General features: G+C 40.7%; 1 pseudogene; it reads left to right on the top strand.

The window, feature by feature from the left end:
• Positions 1 to 260: 260 nt before the first annotated feature.
• Positions 261 to 380, top strand: LOC129883905 (5S ribosomal RNA; annotated as a pseudogene).
• The last annotated feature ends 700 nt before the right edge of the window (positions 381 to 1,080 follow it).

Here is a 1,080-nt window from a genome sequence, read left to right on the forward strand (position 1 = left end):
GGAGTGCGAAGTGAGTCTTGTAGCCCCTGTCATATTGTAGAATCTTCGACCTCGTGTATTATTTCCTGCCTTCTGTGAATGACATTAACTGGTACCATGTTGAAGAACTGTGGTATTCAAGTGCGCCATCAGTTAATAATTAGCTAATCCTGTTTGTTTTGCTTCAGTTCCCTTTTTTTACAATTCCCTCAACGTAACTTATATACCTTAGGTACATGATCTCATGTTGTTTATTTGCTACTAGTTCAGATTCTTCCATCTCGCGCGATCATACCAGCACTAACGCACTAAATTCCATCAGAATTTCGAAGTTAAGCGTGCTTGGATGAGAGTAATACTAGGATGGGTGACCTCCCTGGGAAGTCTTCGTGTCGCATTTCATTGTAATCCTTGCAATAATGTGAGGGGCACTCAACTTAGCCCAAGATTTACCTTAGCGTGGCCTCGATCGTCTTCATGTCTTGCCTTGCTCTTTCCTCTGTTATCTCGCAACCGGTATAGGGTTAGATCTTTAGACCAGCCGTGGCCATGTCTTATTTTTCCTGTAATACTAATTTCGTCTCGATAGTTTGGCTTAACCTATCTTCGCATCTCTCAGGAGAGTCTCCCAAAATATCATAGCTGCATTGTCATTATTGAACTCCTATTCCTTTTATCATGTACTTACTTACTTAGCCTGACGCTTGTATATATATATCTGTAGGTTGCACAACCATTCGAATGCAACTTGTAGGAGGTAGACGTAGTCCTTCCATCTTGTGGTTTGTTCTACTGTACACATCTCACTCATGTTGGAACTTGCTTATGTCCCATCTTACTATACTTTTTTCCCCCTTATTCACTCTTTACTCTTCTCATCTCCCACCATAGGAGGTTTTCTATTGCTTTTCTTTGGTTATGCATCTATCGCAACATCCTTTGCGACCAACTCTATAGCCCTCATGTTGGCTTTTAGTCTGGCATGATGTCATTCAATATCTTGTTAAAACTTCTTAACACTGCCTTACAGAGCATTCTGACTTCTATCCAATTATTGGTAACTTCCAGACCTTTCTAACTTGGCTCAACAAGGGATCTTAT

This window comes from Solanum dulcamara, chromosome 3 (assembly GCF_947179165.1).
Source record: "Solanum dulcamara chromosome 3, daSolDulc1.2, whole genome shotgun sequence".
Taxonomy (NCBI): Eukaryota; Viridiplantae; Streptophyta; class Magnoliopsida; order Solanales; family Solanaceae; genus Solanum; species Solanum dulcamara.